General features: G+C 37.9%; 1 protein-coding gene across 1 annotated transcript in view; it reads left to right on the top strand.

The window, feature by feature from the left end:
- Positions 1–581: 581 nt before the first annotated feature.
- LOC120862086 (cytochrome c oxidase subunit 7B2, mitochondrial) overlaps positions 582–24,703 on the top strand; it is a 140,713-nt gene continuing 116,591 nt past the window's right edge. Inside the window, exon 1 of the mRNA XM_040238141.1 lies at positions 582–689. The gene's annotated coding sequence lies outside the window, so the exon portion shown is untranslated. The remainder of the gene's footprint in view (positions 690–24,703) is intronic.

Here is a 24,703-nt window from a genome sequence, read left to right as displayed (position 1 = left end):
TCATAATGAAGACATCTTAAAGTTTTTGCTTATAGTTTAACTTTGAGAAATAATTTTATTTAAAAAAATGAATTTTGAATTGCTCTCTATACTAAATTCACCAATATAAAATCTCAAAATTTATATTTTTGTCCCCTTTCACTTTCAGGGGTCCTAGTTTGGAAAACATATGGTTACCATAATTAATAATCTGGCATGCTTAGGAGAGGTCAGATACACTGCAAGACTTGTGGCTCATTCTCTGATTACAGGCACTTTCAAATTTCCCTCACGGCCAGGTGGGATTAAGATGTAACCGAAAGAAACAACCGGAGAGTTTGCCAAAAGATCGCTGTGACAAAGAAGGAAAAGAGTCCCACCGGAAAGACCATGCATTTCATTAAGGAACAGGAACCCTTGTCCCAGTGCTGTTTCCTTTACAATGGAGGGACACATACAAGAACAACACCCTTAACGGTTCTCGGCCTTTGGACTTCTTCCTGTATAGCCTGAGGCAATTAGCTATCTGATTGGTCAGTTCTGAAAGAGGAAGTCGGGATGTGACCCGCCCCTTTATTTCCTTTTAGGGAGGAGCGATCTCTAATAGGTTCCCACCTCACTCGGCACTCAGACCCCCAGGCAGTAAAGTTGACAGGCTGAGAATTTGCTTCTGCGCCATCTTCCGTTGGACGCTGTCTGGCCAGTGGTTGGTAAGTCTAATTCTGGAGTTCAGTATCAGTAAGCCTGCGGGTATAAGCCACAACTAATTAAGTACCTTCTTTAGCAGCTGTAAGGAAATATTTTGGTTTTCCTGCCACCTTTTTTTTTTTTTTTTTTCCCCATTTCTCTCAAGGGAAGAGAGAGACGTTACTTACGGTACCCTTCTCACATGCAGACATCTAGAATATAGAGTGGGAGTAAAGAGAAAACGAAAAAGAGAAATCTGTGTTTTAGAGTGTTTATGGAGTAACACTTCGGGCGCATGCTTATGGTATGGTTAGAGTGGGAGGTATTGGACAGTGTTGGCCTAGGCACTGACCGCATATTTTCACCTGTAGGGAGCTGTGACCACATATTTTCAGTGGTAAGGGGCTGTTCCAGCGGATGGCAGTTTTGTTTACAGGAGAGTGGCTGTTTTTATATAAGCAGACGCCGATTTCTGTAGCGGGCAAGTCTGCACACTTTGGGGTGTAAGCAAAGGTAGGCAAGCTTCCAAAGGCTTAGCAAGAAAATCTGACCAGTACCACTGAGATATGCTTATTAAATGCTGCTGCTGCTGCTAAGTCGCTTCAGTCGTGTCCGACTCTGTGCGACCCCATAGACGGCAGCCCATTTATTAAATGCGTCCTAGCCAAATAGTTGCTGCTGCTTGGGGCGGGGGAGCCTGGTGGGCTGCCGTCTATGGGGTCACACAGAGTTGGACACAACTGAAGTGACTTAGCAGCAGCAGACCTTAAATTCTGCATATTTGATTATTTCTAAGTAGCCTTGTCAGAGACAAGGGTTTGATTATAGAGTCTTTTCGTGTACCAGCTTTTTTTAGGTCTCAAAGTGTTTCTATTGTAATCAGCAGTATCTGCAGGATGTATTTAGTGCTAGGCTTAGGTTGTGGGAGAGAAAATATGATGAAATTCTGGTTATTTTTTATATTGTTTTGAGTCTCCTTCAGAGTCAAGAGAGGAAACAGGAACAAATCTAGGAGTCATGTGACTTGTTCCTATGTTTAAAAGTTGCTCCTGTCTCTCCCAGGAGATACAACAGGACTTAAGTGACTAAACCACCACCACTTATCTCTTGATCTCAAGTGGCCCTAAATTTGATAATTTCATATTCAGTCTGACCATGACTTTTCACTGCTGAGATTCAGATTGTAACTCCACCAATAGGAGGTTGATGGATATCAAAATTAAAAAATAAAAGGGAACTCTTACTGTAAAGAGTATTTTGTTGTTTAGTCCCTCAGTCACGTCCAACTCTTTTGTGACAGGCTCCTCTGTCTGTGGGATTTCCCAAGCAAGAATACTGGAGAGGGTTCTCATTTCCTTCTCCAGAGGATCTTCCTGACTCAGGGATTGAACTTTGGTCTCCTACATTGCGGGCAAATTCTTTACTGCTGAGCCACCAGGGAAGCCGATAAAGAGCGTATAACTTACTAAATTCAGAAGGAGAAATAACTCAATAAAACGATTGCAAAAATAGTGTCTAAGAAAACAAGTCAGATAGGCTTGTGCTTGGGATTCTCTTGTTTTAATAATTGTATTTGGTTAGTTTGAGGTATTCAAATAATTTAAAATTTGTGCTTAGGTTAATATAGAACAATGGAAACAAATGAACAATGGAAACAAAAGAAAAACGAGGAGAATAAAACTTATTTTAGAAGAAAACTTGAGAAATTATGGAGTGAATTGACAAAGGTGACACAGAAAATTACACTTTGAAGTTCCAGTAGACATCTGTAAGAGAGAAATAGAGAGTCAAGGGGATGTAAATACTGTTCAACAGAGTATAGGAAAAGGGAGAGGTGTTCAGTTGTTACTAGATTGAAATAGGTCCCCAGGTCCCAAATTAATCAAAAAGAGAAAGAGGCAGGGTCTCAAATGGAATGTCTCCTTCAAAGAGTCAAGAAACAATTGAGGTAAGAAAATGATGTAAAGTACATTAGAACAGAATCTTAAATAGTGAGAAAAGTAGGAAGGTCTGTAGAATATACAAAGTATCATTAGTTGATTTTCAGGTACTATAGTCTTTGTAGATTTGCAGAGAGATATACTTAGTTTGTGCCTTAAAGGAATATGCCCAAGAATTAAGACTCAAGAGAAGGCTCAGCAAGATAAGGCATATTGCAAGGAACAAAGCAAGAAGATGAGTTAAGTTTAATTTTGTATGGGCTTGATATCAGTCTGATTGGAGAAAAGTCTTTTTTGTGGCATTATCCATCTCAGAGAAGTGGGGGATAAGAAATCTGTTTAAACAGTAGATACTTGTAGTAAACTCAGAATGTAGTGATTTCATCATTGATAGTTGAAATGATTCTGGTATTTAAGAAATGGAGGAAGAAATTAGAAAAAAAAAAGTCACAAACACTGATGTCTAGAAAAGATAAAAAGGAAAGCAAGTATTCATTTCCAGCAAACAGCAATAATCCTTTATATTTTGGAGAAGAGACCAAATTAATAAGCAGGTTAAGCAGTTAGAAACTCACCTTTTGAAACGGATTAAATGGTTAACAAATTAACTACAACTTTCTGAAAGATATAGGGAAATAAAAACTAGAGGCATATTTTATTGCTGTAGAAAAATGTGTAGCAGAAAAAAAGTGCTATTTAAGGCCTGAACACTTCAGTGATGAAAGACACTGCCCGCAGGAGCATATGGAAGGGCTATTAGTTCTCAGTGGGCCCCTAGGCTCTTAGGCTTCAGAAGCATCAATTGTAGCTTCACTTCAGGAATCAACTGTTGAGAGTGATTTTTCAGCCAAAATAAATAAGATAAAAAGGAAACCCTCTCTGTGATACAGGTTTCACCAGCTAAGCCATTCCATGGCAAGAGGCAGTGGAAAGAGCCACTGCCATATCTGCCATATAAGATGGAAAATACCTGCTTTCTGGAGATATAGTAAGGCCTATTTCATGAGATAGAGTTTCCACTTCCAGTAGTAACAGTGTCAAAAACTGTAAGTTAAAGGAGAGAACAGAAATGAAGAGGTTTTAAAAATATGTTGCAGAGGGAAAAATTATACTTCAGATAAAATCTGGTGATTGCAGAATTTTAAACTTTTCTGGAAGTCAGAAATGTCTGAAATGTCAGTCTGAGAGAGGCAGTGGTATGCTAAATGCATTTTTGTGCCTAGATTGATGAGTCTATAGTGTCATAATTAATGTACTAATAGTTTTCTGGAATCTGTACTGCTCACACAGACTTACAAGCATCCAGATGAAGCTAAAACCAAGAATATTTCCAGGTATACTTCTTCCTTTTCGTGCATACTCAGTCGCTCAGTCCTGTCCAACTCTTTGTGACCCTGTGGGCTGTAGCTTGTTAGGCTCCTCTGTCCAGGGGATTCTCCAGGCAAGAATACTGGAGCCGGTTGCCATTTCTTACACCAGGGGATCTTACCAGTCCAGGGATCAAACCTGCATCTCTTGTGTCTCCTGCTTTGGCAGGTGGATTCTTTACCGCTTGTGCCACCAATTCTTTTGTCTTATATTTAAATTTTAGTGCTGTGGAGCCAGTTTTAAGTATATATGTTAATTTACTATTGTTTTTGAACCATACATTCCAAACTCAAAAACTTGTAATTCAAAAACTAAAAAAATATACATTGATAAATCTAATTTCTGTTATATTCCTTGCAAGTTATACTTACTAATATTTACTTGTTTAACATGGGATTCCCAGGTGCTTCAGTGGCAGAGAATTTGCTTGCCAAGCAAGAGACCCTGATTTGATCCCTGTGTAAAGAAGATGCCCTGGAGAAGGAAATGGCAACCTAATCCAGTATTCTCGCCTGGGAAATTCCTTGGATAGAGGAGCCTGGCAGGCTACAATCCAGGGAGTTGCAAAGAGTCAGACATGACTTAGCCACTAAACAGAAGCAGCAGTTGTTTAACAAACATTACTATAATTGTTTGGTGATGGTGGTTTAGTTGCTAAGTTGTGTCTGACTCTTGTGACCCCATGGACTGTAGCCTGCCAGGCTCCTCTGTCCATGGGATTCTCCAGGCAAGAGTATTGGAGTGGGTTGCCATTTCCTTCCCCAGGAAATCTTAACCTAGGAATCAAACCCAGGTCTCCCATATTGCAGGCAGATTCCCCACCGACTGAGCTATGAACAAATGATTTCAAATATTACAATGGACCATATATCTAATTAGTTACAGGTTCCATTATTCATCAAATATGTTAAACTAGGCTACCAAATTCATCCAAATCTTGCATATGGAATTTTATTCAGAAACTAATGCTCTCCATTCAAGAGACCAATATTGTCAACAGTTAAGCACTTAATATCCAGTTCTTCACATGAATTTTTTGTCTTATGGACCACTGTTGAGCTTTTCTCATCAAGTCTGAGCAATAAAATTATATTTCATAGATGTTCTTACAGTATTTTTCAGCAGATAGCATTGTTTATATATTACCAAATCTCATAAGTCTTTTACATTTTGCATTCTGCTTATATGCTTCACAATAGCCTTATTAACAATATTATGAAATGTTGAGATTTTTGCCAATCTGATAAGTGAAAAATGTTACTTCAGTATTGTTTTAATTTGCATTCATTATATAATAATAGGACACAAAAGAGTTTGATATCTTTCTATTTGTTTAAGGGCCACTTGAATTTTTCTGTGAACTGGCTCTCAGTTTTTGTCCTTTTTCTGGGGAACCCTTAGTGTTTTATTTCTGTGGTATCCAGCTGCTCTTTTTATATGAAGAAGATATTACTTTTGTCTCTGATGTGAGTTTCACATGTTTTACCCATGTCAATCATTTGTCTTTTGACCCTACTAATTTTTTTAATGTGGTAAAATAGATCTATTTTCTTTTATGAGTTTTGAGTCATATTTAGAAATGTATTTCTCCAAGTTTATAAAGAAATTTATTTTCTTTAGTACTTTCATGGTTGCTTTTTTCCCTTTATACCTTAAATCTTTGATTCTTTTTGAGTTTGTCAGTAGTCATGAAGTGAGATATAGATTCGACTTTATTTTTTTTCAGATGACTACTTTTTGGACTCTTTAAGATGTATGTAGTAAAAACATGTCTTTTTGCCTGTCTTTGACATGATACAATTTATGAATCCTTGAAGAAACTATACCCATTTCAGACACTGAGAATACCTTTGACTGAGAAAAAGAATAAATTCATTAACATGAGTTTTGGACTTTGATTTTAGTATTACCAGCAATTTGATAGCAATTTACTAGCAATTTGGTTTTAATATTTTCAAACTGCAGCTCACAAAGGTCTGAGACTTTGACCATAGACATTAAATTTCTTTGAACCTTAAAATTTCTTGTATTTAAACTTTCAAGGTTATCTAATTTTTGGACTTTAATTTATCCTTGGGAATTTAATAATTTAAAGAGGTTATTTTCAAGTTAGGAATTTGTCTATAATGTCAGAATTTTATTCTTAGAATTTCAGCCTTTTGATATAATTACAGGACTGCTGATGAAAATGGTGAATGTGCTGGTCAAAATTTGGGATAAGAGATAGAATTAGGATTAAATTTTCAGCTTTAGATTTAGAATGACTACAGATTTACTTCAGTTAATGTTTTTTTTTGACCTGTTTTGAAGGATTTTGGGATTGAAAATCTAAACTGGGAACAGTGGCTCTAGAAAGATACCCAAAGTCATAGTTGGAGTGGGTGACTCAGTGGTGGAATGTCTTGATAAGATACTCATTCCTTTCTCTAGGGAAAAGCCACTCCTCAAGCTGAGCTGAAGCTCAATGATTAAGCTTAGAAGTTTAGAAAGAACAGAATGCTGCAGAATATTGGCTTATGGGAGGGACTGCAGAATGCTTCCTGCCCACCTCTGATGTTTCCTTTATGTGTAAGATCCATTGTCATAACATGTCTGACCTTTCAACCTAACTTCTACCCAAGTAGTTCAGGGAGATATTTGATTGTTGAATTGAGAAGGAGAAACTAGGAACCCCTTTATTTTCACTTGTTCTTGGAATTGAACTGTCTTCAGGAAGCTGCTCTGCTCTCCTGTTTTACAAGGGTGGAAGAAGGACTGTCACCAATACCTTATTTCTGAGACTAAAAGGGAAACAGCATAATTTTGGATTCAGTAGTAGAAAACATATTAATAAACTGCAGTCTCCACTATCTGCTTTAATCAGACCCACAGGTAATATTTGGATCTCTCAAGCCAATTCAGTAAGCCATTTTGTAGTTTTTAAAACTGAGTAGGAATGCCATTTATTGACCTTCCTCACCACCATCAAAGTGAAAAGACCATGATAAGGACAATGGGGTGGCTGAACTGAAATTTCAGATGCTGGATTTTGCCTCATAACTGAACTGGGAATCAAGACGGCAAGGACATCACCATTCAGTACACTCAATACATGCTCAGTAGCGGTCTACTGAGGGAATAGCTGTGTGGAGGGATTGTATATGAGTTATATCTCCATAAGATATGTATAGAAAAATGAGCAAGGGTTATCTGCATACCAGCCTTGATGACTTAATGCTGCATATGACTTAATATTCTGAAATGTGAAATAACAGAAAAGTCTAAATTTAAAAACTAAAATTGAAGTTTTTTTTTTCGGCTATATTCTCAGAAGCAGAAATAATGAGATGGAGAAGTAAAGTAAGTTATATATTGTACACCTGAGTGTTTAAAACTGCCAAGACTATGAAGTCACATCATGTTGAGTTTTGAGTTTTTAATATTCATCTTTATTAATTTTGTTCTGAATGAGCACTTGGATGTTTTTCATCAGTGACAGATTTTTGTAAATAATAAAAGCACTACCCCTACCCCTGACCTTAACGTTTGTGACACAGTAAGAGCCAAGTTAGTTGTTTTAGTCAAGTCGCCAAATTGTCCGTAGGTGAAGAACATGAAAAGATGTTTTTTCCTCTACTTATTAAGCTGTAAGGAGTAGCTGTCTTCCTCCCTTTCTAAAGGAGTCTTCTTGAAAACTTACTGGGCCTGACTCAACTATAAAACATTTGTCTGTCAGTAAAATCTCTGCAGAAGTCAGATAGCCTTGTACAGCTCAGACATAGAGATGATGTCTCTTAAGTATTGGGTCTCCTTCCTCCTTGAAATTCCTCCTACTACCTAGGAGTAGTCCCCACAGTACTTTCATCTAGTACTTACATACCTATCCTATGGTATAACCTTTGGCTTCGGAGAAGATAAGTGTTATTGTCCTTCTGGATAAGGGTGGTTTAGTACCATCATTGGAGAGGGCAATGGCAACCCACTGTAGTACTCTTGCCTGAAGAATCCCATGGACAGAGGAGCCTGGTAGGCTGCAGTCCATGGGGTCGTGAAGAGTCGGACACGACTGAGCTACTTCACTTTGACTTTTCACTTTCATGCATTGGAGAAGGGAATGGCAACCCACTCCAGTGTTCTTGCCTGGAGAATCCCAGGGACGGCGGAGCCTGGTGGGCTGCCAGCTATGAGGTCGCACAGAGTCAGACATGACTGGAGACTTAGCAGCAGCAGCAGCAGCAGCAGTACCATCATTAGGGGAATAAATGGCTACGGATTTAATCCTATGATTTATGAAAATGTTTCTAGGAAAAATGAAAGAAGGTTCTCTATAGTGAATTCATTTTCATGTTGTAGGAAGCTTGGACTTTTCATAGGAAATATGAGAAATCCATGAATGTTTTATTTCCCCATACATCCCTTACATGATTTTTCTGTCATTTCTGCTGGATAAAGATGTTAATACTGTACTTGGGGGCGTAACAAATGCTTCACAATTGATAGCTATTAGAATAATTATGCTTATTATTTTGAGATCTTAAAAATGCCTATATCTGTGTTGCAGAAGGAATCATTAAAATGGAAATAACTTTTAAAGTCATTTATTTCAGTTATAAAATGAATTTATGGTTGAAATTTAGGTGGAATGGTATCTATCATGAGCTTTGAAATCTGCAGAGAGGAATCAACATTTTCCTCATGGAAGACTGCTGTTTGGTTCACAGCTCACTTTCTCTCCTTGGTAAAAGAGTATCTCCGCCCTCACAAACATACATATGTGTACAAATGTCACATACACACCTATATACACATGGGCATGCCTTTGAGTGCACTTAGGTTTTTGTTCTTTCCACAGCTTAATTACAGTGGATTTTGTGCTTTCTAAGGCACTGAGACTTTATTCCCTACAGCTAGCTAAACCTAATAGTTGGGAGATGATCTCTTACTTGCCTTTCTTACCTGATTTTTTAAACTCTACTTATAAGGATTCAAGTTCATTTTATTCCCTGTGTAATACAATGACAACTCTTCAAATACAGTACTGTAATGTCTAGCTAGAAAAGGAAAGCTACTTCAGGTGAGGTAATATAAGATATTGTAAGGCTATAGTAGTTGAAAAAAGAGAAGGATAAATACAGGATGAAGTATTGATAATATTTATTGGAGGAGATGGTACATGATTTGGACCTTGCTTTTTATAAGTAAAAGAAGAAAGCATATCAGGTATGGATATTAATATGAATTAAAGCCATTTCTTGAACATACAACAACTTTTTTCTCCAGCTATAGAGAAATATAGCAATAAACAAAAAGTGATGAACAGCCCCTTTTTCCTGATTTTACAGTATGGTAATTTTACAATATACTGTGATTCATTGATTATTCCTGTGATTAGGGAACAAAGGAGATATGCTGTCAGCAATGAACCTACCAGGTTAGACCAAAGAGTTTAGGATAGATGCTATGCATTATGTAGGATCAGCAAGAGATTTGAAACCAGAAAGTGAAAGCATGAAAAACGGTACTTTAGGAAATTTGGTCGTTGGTAAATTGAATGGAGAGAGACATAAGTCAGGAAAACCAATTAGGGAAATAGTAGAATAATCTAAATGATAATAACACCTAATTTAATTTTGCCTTTTTCAACAGAGAATTCTAAAGAATCAGTAGTTCTTTTAGGTTTAATTTATGAATGGAAGAGATAATTCAGAGCTTCAGGATTTGTAAAAAGATATAGAAATTTGGAAGAGAAGTAGTTAAATTCATCTTGATATACATTTGGATATTGGTCAGTGCCTATATACAGGAGAAAAATCCCTATATAAATATTAATGTTTTAATATTAAAAATATTATAAAAATTAAAATTATAAAATTTAATTTTGTATTTTGGGGTGGCCTGCCTTGAATCCCATCACTTGAGAGTGGACAGTAATAGGCCATTTCCTAAATTAGTGTCTTCTAGTACTACTGGAGGTAAATAACTACTTTGTTTCTTAGCAGAAGTCCAAGTGGTGTTTTTCTGCCTTAGCATTTTCTTGTTATAGAGAGAAAGAATGCCAACTGAGCCAGGAGTTATCACCTCCTTTTCTTTTTAAAGACTTGAAACAAGCATGGGGGTAGGTGAAGGCAGGGGAGAAAAGAGCTGGAAACTTAATTTTAAACTTAATTTTACAAAAAAAAAAAAAAACCCTAGCATTTCTTAACAGGGCCTGCAGCTTGAGTGACCTGTATTTCCAGACAGTTGCCCCTGTCTTGACCTGTTTGTTTCTGGTTTGTTGTCTGTGCCCCTGGGGTGAGGCTAAGGACAAAGGACAGTTGGGAAGCCAGCCCTGGCCCACAAAATAAGCCTTCAGTTGTCATTTTAATGGGTCTACCATTTCACCTTAATTTAATTTCCTTACCTCCAAGAATATATCTTGTTTTGTAAGTTCACAAGCTGACACATCATCCAGAGAGGCTATTTATTTTTCCTATCTTCTTCACACAAATGCTGAGATTATTCTAGCAACAGTAATCAAGATCTTCTGTCTTTGGGTTGCAAAGAAAATGCATTCAACTGTACTTGAAAGAGAAAATTGAAATTTGGCAACAGATGATAAAGCACATTCTCCTCTCTTTCAATTCTGTCTGCTTATATCAGCTGAACTGCATTAATAAAAGCAAAGGGGGCAAATATACAATATTCAGTTGCCCAAAACTATGTTTTAGGTGTGTTGTGGTTTATTCCTATCACAGAACCTTGTGCTTTTAGTCCTTTTTTGGGTCAGTGCTAGCATGGTGCAAAATGAACCACGAAAGTAGTCCCTGGAGGAAGGTTTTCCCACTAGCTTTAATAGCAGAGCTACTGTGAATTTTCTAGAAATATGATCAGATCTCAAATATGATTGCCTTGCCTATCTGCTCACTGTAACCTTTTTACATTTACTGCTATAATTATTTTAGGAAACAACCCTGTAAATTTATTAGCATGCTTAATGCTAGCTTTAATTATTTATTGCATTTATTGGGTATGCAAGTCATGAAATTGCCACTGGGTACATTTACCAATAGCACAACCACCACAATAATAAAAGGCATCCAAAAATAAAAGTAGGTTGGTGCCTCTGAGAGAGAGAGTTCCATAAATAAAGGGCGTACTGCAGATTTTTCTTTTCCCCCATCAGACATTCTCATGGTCATGATGATTGTGAAACCATAGTCAAATTTATAGAAATACATGGGTAAGGACAAAATAAAAGTTCATACTCACGTACACTCAAAATAATTCTTTATTGCTAGCCCTGTAATAGGTGGGTGGCACGAGTCTAGGCAAAATTTTGAAGTAGGAATAGTTGAATTTTAGGTGCTTCTAAACTCCTCTTTGTGTACCTACTAATGTTTCCTTCTCCAGAAGCCTCATTTATTTTCTCTTCCCTCCAAAATTATTTATTCTCAAGAGGAGATGAGATGCATTAACACTGGGGTTTAAATGATGAAGGGGGCTCTATGAGACCAAGCAGCTAGTTTCAAGTCCATTTTTTATTATTTTCCATCTATGTGATTTTAATGAATGATGTCTACCTCAGGGAGATGAGGTGTTGGTACAGCTTGAGCTTATGCAATTTAGAGGACTCTTTTTTGAAAAATGCAAAACTGTGTCTATACATTTAGGTAAGAAAGTGAATATTTATAATTACACGTTAAAAATGACAAATACAACAAAATTCAGGAAAATAAATTTTACTGGGCATTCACCAATCATGTTTGTCCATAAAAGTTTTTCAACAATAGGAATACCTTCCCAAAATAATGAGGGGTCTTGGGATACAGTGACCTATTCTGATTTCCTGAAGATGTAGGGACTACTTTGATTTTCTTTCCTCTGAATGAGTCATTTTTTTCTGATAATGAAAACTGATGTGGGGAAGATGGATAAAGTTTGGGATGAGTCAGGCACCATTGAGTCAGGCACCTGTCTAAGAATACTAAGCTACCTTTCATATAAGCTGATGGCAAGTCCCCAAAGTAACTCTTGTGCAAGGAATGCATGTCTTTGCCTTACTTCCTGAATCATGGCCAAACCAATAAACTGCTTGTAAGATGTATCATAAAGTCCATAAAGAACTATAGAAAGAAAGGTAACATGACAGTGATTTCAAAGATGCTGACCTATACTGTTTACCTATATGTGACATTTCCAATAGACTTCTCCCGGTAACATGATGAAAAGTATCACTTAAGTCCGATACCACATGTGATACGCTTTTCTTTCTAGCCTATATTCTAACCTGTAACAGTAATACTAACAGTCCCTGCAGTTAATATCAAAGTCAGGAAGAAGACTCACAGGCCACCAGAGTTAGCAAGAAGTCCTTGACCATCCTGAGAGGAAACGTATTCTTCCTTTGACATTGATGCATTAAGTAGGCTGTTCTTTGGAACCTTTGGGTTGTACTCAATTATAGTCCTTAGTATTTGCCTCTCCTAAAGGATGCCCAACAATAGCCAAAAATAAATTTAACTGAATAGGGTGAAAGAGTAAGGAAATAAAATGAATACATAAGAGGTCCATTGCACAGAGCTGGAACAAAAGAAACCTACTTACATCTGAGATTCATTTTCTCTTCACTGCATCAGCATGGACATGCCTGAAATTTAATTTGGTTTTACAATGCTCACAATCATGCTCGGCTTTCAGGATGTGTTATTCTGAAAAATCTGTGGTCTCTTCAGCTTTTGCTGAATCCAGAGTCATTCTCTAGTTGCAGGAGGAGACGGGAAAGAAACAAGAGTGGGCTCAGAGTAAACAAACTAATCCATAATGAGGTGGCATAGTATTTACTAGTCTACTACATAGATTTCCCCCATAAGAACTGGGGGAAACTGAGACTTGATGTAAACTACTGTCTTTTCTCCAAGGCTCTGAGATCAGAGACAAGGGAGTTTTACATAGTTGTGTTATTCATCATATGTGAAACGAATTGCCAGTCCAGGTTTGTTGCATGATACAGGATCCTCGGGGCTGGTGCACTGGGATGACCCAGAGGGATGGGATGGTGACGGAGAGGGGGGAGGGGGGTTCAGGATGGGGAACACGTGTATACCCCTGGCGGATTCATGTTGATGTATGGCAAAATCAATACAATATTGCAAAGTAATTAGCCTCCAATTAAAATAAATAAATTTATATTAAAAAACAAAAAACAAAGTGCATTCTCTTAGACTCTTTCAATTGGTTCTGGGGGCATATTCTAATCTTCTTGTCTCATTGCTCTTCCCTTTCAGTCCTCTCTGCTGGATCCTCTTTTTCATTCTGGCCTTAAATGTTGAAGTGTCCCAGGATGCCATCCCTCGACCGCGCCTGTTTAGACACATTCACTCCCTAGGTGATCTTTTAATTACCACTCTGACACTGAAGGCTCCCTAGGTTCCATCTATGGCCTGAATCTTTCAGCCGCATATCCAAATGTCTGCTTAAACCTAACGTAACCAAATTTGAATTCTCGATTTTTCTCTACCAACTCTGTTTCTCTCATAGTATTCCCCTTCAAGCAAATGATAATATCTAGTTGCTTAAGTCAAAAAATTTGGCATCATCCTTGACATCACTCTTTGTTTCATATCCCACATCAGCAAAACTGTTGGTTGTGCAGTTTTGAATCTGACAACTCTCTCCATTTCTGTTGTCACCACTTTCATTCAAGCCACCATCATCTATTGCCTGGACGTTTACTTAATCCTCCTACCTCTTATGTCTTCCCTTGCCTCCATTTAGCTATAAGTCTTACATTGCCAAAAGTTCCATTTAAAATGTAAATATGCTACGACCCTCTTGAGTATGTTGCTGTCATACTCAATGAAGTAGAAAATCCTTATTCACCCAAAGGCCTTACGTTATGTGCCTCCAGACTCCCTAGTTTCTGTCCTTACTTCCTGTTCTCCAGCAGCTCTGCTGCTCCTTTGCACTTGCAGTTCTCCTGTCCAGAATGATCTTAGTCCATGTGGTTCGCTCTTGTATTTCTTTCAGTCTGTCAGCTTGTCAGAGAAAACTTCACTGCTTGTCTTGCTCAAGGAAGCAGTTTTATCCTCCTTTATTTTTCTTTAAATCTTTATTGTCTGCATCTCCCAGTAGAATGTGAGATCTACGTTGAAAGAGATGTGGTCTGATTTGTCTTCTTTTATATGCCCAAAGTGTCAGATGTCCGGGCATAGTATAGTCAGTAAGTAAATATTTGGAGAGTGAATGAATAAGTCATCATTAATGTTCTTGGGGGGCTCCATTTGTATTAGAGCAGCATGCTTTCTGTTCTGTAGTCAAGTCCATTATAGTTCCCAGCCAGTTTCCAGTCCTGGCTTTTAGTAGCTAATCTCTACTAGAACAGATGCCAAATCCTAGTGATTATGAAAACATGGCATGCACTAAGGAAGGCCTAGACTTAGGCTACATTTCTGCCCAGACACACCAGAGTAACATAAAGCTTCAGAGCTCATTACAGATTCTTCTTAATGGAGGCTTAAGTCCGCTGTCCTACTATCTTCAGCTAGAAGTCGTATTTTCAGAGCAGGGACAGCTGGCTGTGCTGGTTGGAGGTTTCAGGGCTTAGGTGGCTTTCTGTAAGAAATGCTGCTGGGATTTATTCCTTTGTGTAAATCAATTTTCCTATGTTACAAAAGTAACACTGACTAGATGAATGAGGAAACATTGGCAAAACAAGAATTGTAGAAAAAGTAGAGAAATAATTATTCAAAATTCCACTACTTGCTGTGTTTCTCATTAACTTTATTTTAGTGTTCGTTTATATTTGTGTGTGTGTGTGTGTGTGTATGCATGTTTACACAGTTGGGGTAAGCCAACAGTATTTACTGAGTGTTATTTGTTGCCCTGGTGGCTCAGGCAGTAAAGAATTTGCCCACAATGCGAGAGACCTGGGTTCAATTTCTGGGTTGGGAAGATCCCGTGGAGAAGGGAATGTAACCCACTCTAGTGTTTTTGCCTGGAGAATTTCATGGACAGAGGAGCCTGGCGAGCCCCAGTCCATGGGGTCTCAAAGAGTCGGACACGACTGAGTGACTCACACACACATTTTTATTCAGAGCCTTATGTCCCTGTCCTAATGATCTTAATTTAAAAAATGAGGGGTTTTAACTTTCTGTCCTCAATATGAAGACTCTTCAGGAGGCATTCCTTTCACATGAAATTAAACTTCAGTCTTTCCATGTTACCATTACCCTGTGCTAAATGTACATTTGTCCTTTTTGTTATCTATCTATCTAGGCTCTCTCCCTCTCTGAGAGGCAATACCCCTAGAAGGCTGCTCAGATATTTTGGAACAGTGTTGGAAAAGAGAATTCCAGTGAAAACAAGAGAGAAGTATGTGAGAGTGCCATTGACTTGAAGAAGAGTCAAGTAGTATTGTGGTGTCAGGCTTGGTGGATATAAGGAAGAGTTGAATGTTAAGGAATATTTGTGACTGAACCTAAATTCAGGGAGCAGATAGCAGGTTTAAGGCCAGACCTAACAAAGATGATGGAAGTCCCAGCCAGAGAGAATGCAGATAGTAAACATAATGGATAATGGAAATGTGGGGACATTTTATAGAGGTAGATGAACTAGTTCTACCAAATGGACTTCTCTCCTTGGGTTTATTAAATTAATATATGATCATTATAGAAACACTAGAAAGTACAGTTAAGTAGCTGTCCACTTATCTTAAAATATCTTTTGGTGTTTACTTTGTGATATTAGTGATATCTAGGGTGGAGATTAGAGAAAGAAAGAATTGGAAATTGGAAGAAGTAGGGCTTCCCTGGTGGCTCAGATGGTAAAGAATTTGTCTGCAATGCTGGAGACCCGAGTTTGATCCCTGGGTCAGGAAGATCCCCTGGAGAAGGGAATGGCTACCCACCCTAGTATTATTGCCTGGTAAAGTCCATGGACAGAGGAGCCTGGCGGGCTACAGTCTGTGGGGTCACAGAGAGTCAGACATGATTGAGCGACTTTCAGTATACAAGAAATGAATAGGGAAACACATCATTGCAATATAATCATTCAGAAAGAAATAGTAATCTGTCATCTTTATAAATATAGTAACCTGTCCATCCCTGCTACTTGACCTGTTATGTATTACTTTTGTGATTTGAGTCAAATCTATTACTTTTGAAAAAACACTTAAATTCATAAACTGGCATTAACAAGCTGGAAATAGACCAGAATTTAAATGCTACTTATTTCCTATAATTCTAAAAGAATTCATTGAAATCTTAGTGGAATGCAGTGTCTAATACCTGAGGGCACCCTTCTGAGATACCTAAGTCTTTGCCTCAAAGGAAAGCGATGGGCTCTTGTGGCCCCTTCTGTCACTCTCATTGTGCTCTGAATTCACAGTACCTGGCATGTGATTTATTGCTTATCAGAGAAGCTCTTATTGTCACTGTGAAATGTTGTTCTCCAGATGTTTGAGTCATTAAGAGTGGTGTCGGCACAGCAAGCAAGCCTTCCGTTTTGGAACGTCAATGCCTTCCGCAGGGGTCAGCAGCCTACTGGTTCTGGCCTGATTAATAGTTGTAAACAGAAGTGAGCTGTGTCCAAGAGATGGCGAAAGAATCCCTGGACCATGCTAAGTGCTTCCTTTGTTTTTATTCTTCAAGCTGCCTCCAGTGTGCGGAGGCTAACTCCGCTCTGGTGAGGCAATTAGGGAATAGTCAGATAGTAAGACTGCTTTCCTAGCTGGTAAAAATTGTCACACAAGCCTCAACTGTCTTGTATCTGTATGAAATATTTACTTTGTAAAGTAATTTTGCATACATCTTAGATGAAACCGTTGAGTCCTAGGTGGCAGACAGTGTACAGATGAAGGACATAAGAACCTTTTCTTATAAACGTCAAACTGGTTAGGGTTAGAATGAAATTTTGCTTCTTAAATGAATGTATTTGCATTTTGATGTTGTTATTTGTTAATACTTTTGGTCTGGGAGGACATAGTATCTTTCTGTGGAACATGCACATGAAAATCTATGCCCTAAAATGCTTCTCAGCAAAAAATGAACAAAATGAAGCATGAACAGTCTAGAAAGAAGAGATGAGATTCATTCCTTCCTTCCCTCTCTCCTCCCTTTCTCTCTTTTTTCCTCCATCCCTTCCTTTGTTTCAGTTTGATTTATATTAAACCCTCCTAGATTGAGGTCCACTTAATGACTCCTGCCTCTTGTTAGAATTGTAATGCTAATTGTTTTTTAAAAAGCCAATATTTTCATGTTGCTGAGAGGATTTCTGCCTAGAGTATAAGACACCTGCTTGTGAGTTTTTTCCCCACACCAATTAACAGTTCTGTCCAGTAGGTGGACTCCTTCATGCATATACAGGGGTTTTCTTTTTCCTTTAATCAAGTATTCCTTAAATCTGTGAAAAAGCATTTCCTCATATTGAACGTTTGATTTCACCAATTTATTTCTGAAAGGCTGAAAATAGATTCTGGTATACTGCCTATTCCTGTTGAGAAATGACTTCATCTTTAGTTATTTTTTTAAATTTCATTTTTGTTTTAGTCTATATCTTGACATTTTTAATTTATAAGTCAGAGCTTCTTTGCAGTAACTAAACTTCATCTTCACTGGATTCTCTTAAACTGCATTTCTGAGCTTATATCCGTCACCGTATACAAATACATGATTAAAGCAAATTGACACCAAGGACTAATAATTATGTTTATTATGAGAGTAAATCACTTTATAGTCTCCATAGTTGTTTTATTCACATTGTTCTGCAGTAAATACTTTTGATAATGGTTTTTTCAATAAGTAATCTGGCACTTGGGTCATTTGTAAGCCAGTCCCTGAAACTTCCACTAGGCTGATCTGAGGTCAGGTGTTTTTAGTTTTTAGCAGTTTCTCTATGTCTTCTGGGACAGTGCAAATTCTCATTTTAAGTTATGTCTTTCTTTATCCCTAAATTCTTACCTTGTTCTTTGAAAATCTTATCATATCATGTACTTACAGACATAGATGTTGTATGCATGAAAATTACAGTAGTTGATTGAGTACTTTTATGTCAACATGAAGGAGAAATCTTTTGAAATGGAAATCCAATTTAGGAAAAGCTTCATTTAGGTAACCTTTGTGTGCTCTTTCTCTGTGACTGAGCCAGTGAAGATAGCATGTGATCTGAAACCAAATTTCTCTAGTAATTCATTGCCTTTAAATATATGTTCCACCTCCAGTGAAAGATTAAAATGTCAAAAATAAGTAGAAAAAGAAAAGACAACCTTTTTCTTGTATAATCAAGACCAACTTTGCTGTTTTTATTCTAGCCTGTAAATTTGTTGAAAGAGTTGTATCTTACTCATCTTTATCTTAGTATCTGATATCAAACATGGAGGTATAGCGGAACAGAATGTGTTCTATCACTTCAAAAATTGAAATAACTTGAATTAGTAACCTTCTATTAAGCAGAATAATTAAGGATGTCATTATAAAAACAGAATATTTTTTAAACCCACACACAGATATTTAAGATAGGCAGGTACAGTTTTGACTCATGACTCCTTTTATTAGCTGCCTGACCCTGTACAAGTCATTGAACCTCTTGGAGCTTCAGGTTTCTCAGTTTCTAAAATGGGATTGACAATTCTTAGAAATAATCAAGAACAAAATATTATATAAATTATCCAATAATATGCTAAAAAATAATTCAGACCTAGCTCTTCTGATTTGTTTTATATAACACTGAAATTGTCTTCCTATACTTTAAACACTTATAAGGACAGGGATTAGAAAATTCTCCACACTAGTTATGATAATCCTGTTCTATGATGATACAGGGAGAAGAAAAAAGATAATGCTGGAAACTTCATTTTGAAAGCAGATTTAAATTTTGAGACCTTTATACTATCTGAATGTTTCAGTCCCCTTCAAATTCATATGTTGAAATCCTAATGCACCATGTGAACGTATTAGGATGTGGGGCTTTTAGGCAGGGTGCTTAGGTCATGAGGGTGGAGCCTTCATAAATGAGATTAGTGAGATTTATAGAAGTGACCCGCATAGAGCTCCTTAGCCTCTTCCACTATGTGTGGATACAATAAGAAGTTTGTAACAGGGAGAGAACCCTCAACCAACCACGCACCCTGACCTTGGACTTCCGGCCTCCAGAACCATGAAAAATAAATGTTTATTGTTTATAAACCGCCCAGTATATGGTAGTCTGTTGTAGCAGCCCAAATGGGCTAAGACAGATCCTGACAAGAATTTTAAACTAATATTCAGGCAATGCAATTAAATGTTTATAAATGGGTAGATAAGAATTATTTTTAGAGAAAATTTTTAGTGTGAAAAAATGTGGAATGATGAGGAATTCTGAAAGGAACAAATCTGAGATACTATTTTCTAAATTAAGTGAAAAAACTAAGATATATGCCAAGACATTAAATCTGTGAAGTAATTTCAAGAAAGCATGAAGAAAACAATCAGAATTGTCAGAGCAATTGATAACATCTTTTACATGGTTAAACATTTTCTTCTAGAATTGAAAATTTTAATCCAGATATGATATCAATTTAATTATACTCAAGATTGGTACTAGCGTTATCTAGGATTCAACTGTGAGTATGAAAATATAATACACCTTGATTTTTTTCTTTACCAAAAATTTAAAATAGAGATTTTATTTCCTACTACCTATCAAAAATAAGAGGAAATTAACTTTATTTTTTATACTATTATAACCTTCAGATTTGGTTGCCCAAGATCTTGAGAGAAGTGAAAGTGAAAGTGTTAATCACTCAGTTGTGTCCAACTCTTTGGTACATCATGAACTGTAGCTTTCCGGGCTCTTCTGTCTATGGAATTCTCCAGGCAAGAATACTGAAGTGGATTGCTATTCCCTTTTCCAGGGGATTTTACCAACCCAGGGGTTGAATCCAGGTTTCCTGTATTGCAAGCAGATTCTTGGCATCTGAGCTGCCAGGGAAGCCCATAAAATCCTGAGTAAAGGATATTTACTAGATGTCTTTTCCCCATTGAAAAACTAGGAATAGTATAGATATGTGATAATAATGATAATTGCATACAAAAAATGATTAAGAACCAAGGTTATGGGACTTTTCAAGGAAATGAACAGAGTCTACAATTTGATTCTAACTCTTCACTTATATACAAAAGCATTCAAAAGCTTCAGTTCAGTTCAGTCACTCAGTTGTGTCCAATTCTTTCTGACTCCATGGAGGGCAGCACACCAGGCTTCCCTGTCCATCACCAACTCTTGGAGCTTGCTCAAACTCAAGTCCATCAAGTCGGTGATGCCATCCCACCATCTCATCCTCTGTCATCCTTTTCTCTTTCTGCCTTCAATCTTGCCCAGTATCAGGGTCTTTTCTAGTCAGTTCTTCTCATCAGGTGTCCAAAGTATTGGAGCTTAAGCTTCGCCATCAGTTCTTCCAGTGAATATTCAGGTCTGATTTCCTTTAGGATTGACTGGTTTGATCTCCTTTCAGTTCAAGGGGCTCTCAAGAGTCTTCTCCAACACTATAGTTCAAAAGCATCAATTCTTCGGTGCTCAGCTTTCTTTATAGTCCAGCTTTCACATCCTGGAAAAACCATAGCTTTGACTAGATGGACCTTTGTCGGCAAAGTAATATCTCTGCTTTTTAGTAGGCTGTTTAGGTTTGTCATAGCTTTTCTTACAGGGAGCAGGCGTCTTTTAATTTCATGGCTGTAGTCACAATCTGCAGTGATTTTGGAGCCCAAGAAAATAAAGTCTGTCACTGTTTCCATTGTTTCTCCATCTATTTGCTGTGAAGTGATGGGACTGGATGACCTGATCTTAATATTTTGAATATTGAGTTTTAAGCCAGCTTTTTCACTCTCCTCTTTCACCTTCATCAAAAGGCTTTTTAGTTTCTCTTTGCTTTCTGCCATAAGGGTAGTGTCATCTGCATATCTGAGGTTATTGATATTTATCCCTGTCGTCTTGATTCCATCTTGTGCTTCATCCAGTCCAGCCTTTCTCATGATGTATTCTACATATCAGGGTGTAAATAAGCAGGGTGACAATATACAGCCTTGATGAACTGCTTTCCCCATTTGGGACCAGTCTGTTGTTCCATGTCTGGTTCTAACTGTTGCTTCTTGACCAGTGTACAGATTTCTCGGGAAGCAAGTAAGGTGGTCTGGTATTCCCATCTCTTTAAGAATTTTTCACGTGTGTTATTCAAAAGATCAGGCTCTACCTAATATCCTTTGGGCTTTGCAAATCTGCATGCTACATTGGGAAAACCTCATCTTACAAGATATCCTGTTCAAGCTGTATTGTAAAAGAGAAAGAAGCAGCTCCAGGCTTTCTGTCAGGACTCCTCTTGCGATATTAATGTGTAAGTTTACTAAAGTTGAATTATAACCCAGGTTCGACTGGACCCATTAAAATGTGGTTCTGAGTAATTTATCAGATTGGCAGAATGTGTAGTGTCATATAGACCACATACACATTGAGTTGAGGAAGGAAATCAATCCTTGTTATCTTTTAGTGTCTTTTGTCTTTGAAATGTGGCAGGAGTAGTGCTGAATGAAAGCCAAATAAGCTGGGAATCCATCCTTCTGTTAGAGTGACTTGGGATAAGCTCTCAATTTTCACATAGCTCTTATTCTTAACATACAGAGTTTAGAAAGAAGAGAGCTTCGATTGTCAAAGAGATATTTTTTATTATCCTGGGATACATACATCTCAAATTCTGGGACTTTTCAGTAGAACATTTCTGCATAGCTTCCAATCAATTACACTAGCTGCTTCTTCAGAACACCTCTTGTTCAGTATTGGCCATGACACTGGAAGGAAAGGAGAGAAACTTTCTATACATTAGAAGTGGAATCTCTGGTAAGAGATTTCCATATCTGGTTGCTGGTCTGAAGTTTTGAACTACTCCATTTTTTTCTAATATTTCTTGTTAGATCAAGAATGTATATTTTTATGGTATTTTATTTATCTAAAAAAATTTTTATGGCTCTTCTTGTTCAGTTCAGTTCACTTCAGTTCAGTCGCTCATTTGTGTCCGACTCTTGGCGACCCCATGAATTGCAGCATGCCAGGCCTCCCTGTCCATCACCAGCTCCCGGAGTTTACCCAAACTCATGTCCATCGAGTCAGTGATGCCATCCAGCCATCTCATCCTCTGTCGTACCCCTCTCCTCCTGCCCCCAATCCCTCCCAGCATCAGAGTCTTTTCCAGTGAGTCAACTCTTCGCATGAGGTGGCCAAAGTACTGGAGTTTCAGCTTCAGCATCAGTCCTTCCAAAGAATACCCAGGACTGATCTCCTTTAGAATGGACTGGTTGGATCTCCTTGTAGTCCAAGGGACTCTCATGAGTCTTCTCCAACACCACAGTTCAAAAGCATCATTCTTTGGTGCTCAGCTTCCTTCACAGTCCAACTTTCACATCCATACATGACCACAGGAAAAACCATAGCCTTGACTGGATAGACCTTTGTTAGCAGAGTAATGTCTCTGCTTTTGAATATGCTATCTAGGTTGGTCATAACTTTCCTTCTGGTTAGCAGAAGACAAAATCAGCCCACCATATTTGGACCTTAGTCAGTCATTACCAGGTTAGACCAACTGCCTTTCCAAGATGAATTTAACAAACTTGAAACAACCAAAGTTTTTCTCATAAAAATCAGTTGCATTTAACCCTAATTAGATGTAGTGACTTTTCAGAGTAAAAATGTCAGATATGTTTTCAGCATAGATGAAACTTCACAAGTACCCTTTTGGATACTTGCATCAAACTTCCCTGCTCTAATTTTTTTTATATACATGTGGGTTTTCATTAACTTGTTTTAAAACATTGTAATTTTTTTCAAAAAGTATCTGTTGTTAATAATTTTCTTATAGAATCTCAAACTTAGAAAAATTAGAAGCATAGTACAAAGACTCTTTTCTTCTCCTGAACCGCTTGTAAGTTACTGAACTGATTCTTTATCATTACCAATACTTTAGTATTTAAACCTTATGAAGAAGGACATTCTCCCACATAATCATGGTACTACCTTCAAAACCAAGAAATCAACTTTGGTACATCAGAGAAATCTCAGATTCCATTCAGATTTTGCCTGTTGACCTAAATGCATCCAGCAAAAGAATCCAGCTAAAATTCTTGTATTTAGCTGTTTTGCCTCTTTTGACTTCTTTATTTTGGAACATTTCCATGATTTTTTCATTGATGCAAGCTCTGGGAGTTGGTGATGGACAGGGAAGCCTGGTGTGCTGCAGTCCATGGGGTCGCAAAGAGTCAGACACAACTGAGTGTCTGAACTGAACTGATTATGACCCTAACACTCTTGAAGATTGCAGGCTAGTTATTTGGTAGAATCTGCCCTCAATGTGAATTTGTCTGTTTCCTCATGATTAGATGAGATTAGAAATCTTTGTCAGAAACCATGGAAATACTTCCCTCTTTTCATTGCAGCCTGTCAGGTGGTACATGATTTCAGTTTTACCCTTTACTCATGATATTCACCCTGATGACTAGATTAATGTAGTATCTGCTAGACTCCTTCACTTTTATAAAGCAACTCTTTCCCCTGTTGTAGTTTCTATTTTGTGGGAAGTTACTTTGGTGGTGGTGCTGCTGCTGCTAAGCTGCTGAGTTGTGTCCGACTCTGTGCGACCCCATAGATGGCAGCCCACCAGGCTCCGCAAGGATTCTTCAGGCAAGAACATTGGAGTAGGTTGCCGTTTCCTTCTCCGATGCATGAAAGTGAAAAGTGAAAGTGAAGTCGCTCAGTTGTGTCCCACTCTTCGTGACCCCATGGACTGCAGCCTACCAGGCTCCTCCGTCCATGGGATTTTCCAGGCAAGAGTACTGGAGTGGGGTGCCATTGACTTCTCCGGGGAAGTTACTTTGGAACTGTGTAAATATCCTGTTCCTCATAAATCTATTCTTTGTTAATTTAGGTCAATATAAACTAGAGACTTCCATATTTTATTTTTTGTGTTCAAATTGTCCCAATTTGGCAAGCAGTAACCAACCTAGATAGCATATTGAAAAGCAGAGACATTACTTTGCTAACAAAGGTCCGTCTAGTGAAAGCTATGGTTTTTCCAGTGGTCATGTATGGATGTGAGAGTTGGACTGTGAGGAAAGCTGAGTGCCGAAGAACTGATGCTTTTGAACTGTGGTGTTGGAGAAGACTCTTGAGAGTCCCTTGGACTGCAAGAAGATCCAACCCGTCTGTTCTAAAGGAAATCAGTCCTGGGTGTTCTTTGGAAGGAATGATGCTAAAGCTGAAACTCCAGTACTTTGGCCACCTCATGCAAAGAGTTGACTCATTGGAAAAGACTCTGATGCTGGGAGGGATTGGGGGCTGGAGGAGAAGGAGACGACAGAGGATGAGATGGTGGGATGGCATCATCAACTTGATGGACGTGAGTTTGAGTGAACTCCGGGAGTTGGTGATGGACAGGGAGGCCTGGCGTGCTGCGATTCATGGGGTCACAAAGAGTCAGACATGAATGAGCAACTGAAATTAACTCAGCCCACTTAAGCTGGCTTCTTTGTTCTTTTGATATGCATATTATTTGAGTATTTCCTTTTTGTGGCTTTTAAATTTTTTTCCAGCTCTATTGAGGCTATGACTGACAGATAAAAATTGTTTTTATTTAAGGTGTACGGTGCAATGATTTGGTATATGTATACCTTGTGAAATGATTACTATAGTTAAGAAAATTAACATATCTGTTGCCCCACAGCTAATTTTGTGTGTGTGTGTGTGTTTGGTGAGAAGAC

This window comes from Oryx dammah, unplaced genomic scaffold (genome assembly GCF_014754425.2).
Source record: "Oryx dammah isolate SB20612 unplaced genomic scaffold, SCBI_Odam_1.1 HiC_scaffold_3, whole genome shotgun sequence".
Taxonomy (NCBI): Eukaryota; Metazoa; Chordata; class Mammalia; order Artiodactyla; family Bovidae; genus Oryx; species Oryx dammah.
The sequence above is the reverse complement of the archived record's forward strand: the minus strand, read 5'-3'. Positions and strand labels throughout refer to the sequence as shown.